This window comes from Penaeus monodon, chromosome 19 (assembly GCF_015228065.2).
Source record: "Penaeus monodon isolate SGIC_2016 chromosome 19, NSTDA_Pmon_1, whole genome shotgun sequence".
Lineage (NCBI taxonomy): Eukaryota > Metazoa > Arthropoda > Malacostraca > Decapoda > Penaeidae > Penaeus > Penaeus monodon.
The window spans coordinates 25,611,980-25,612,452 of NC_051404.1; positions in this window are offsets into that span (position 1 = coordinate 25,611,980).

Consider the following 473-nt stretch of genomic DNA (forward strand, 5'->3'; position numbering starts at 1 on the left):
CAAAAAAGAGATGAAAAAAAGGTTAAAATTCAGGGGTTTTAGGAAGGGGGAAAGACAGAAAAGATCTACTGAACAGGGATATTAACCGCAGCAGTACAATAAAAAGGAGTAAAATTCGTTAGACGAAAAAAAACGTCACAGAGAGTGACAAAGATTGAGGATACAGAAGTTGAGGATATACAAGAATAACTGAATATCTAATTGAGGTAGAAAAAGGAAAATATAATTTAGTGATAATGAGAGATTGGAACAATGTCATTCAAGAAGGAAAGGATGGAACGGAGGTAGGACCATTCGGACATAGAGCCAGAAATGAGAGAGGAGAAAGGCTTGTAGAGTTCTGTTAGCAGAAGAAAATAGTAGTACCTAACACTTGTTTTGAGCATTAAAAAAGGCGCAGATACATATGGAAAAAGCCAGGAGACACTTGTAGATTCCCAAATGACTATATTTTGGTTCGACAGAAGTGTAGA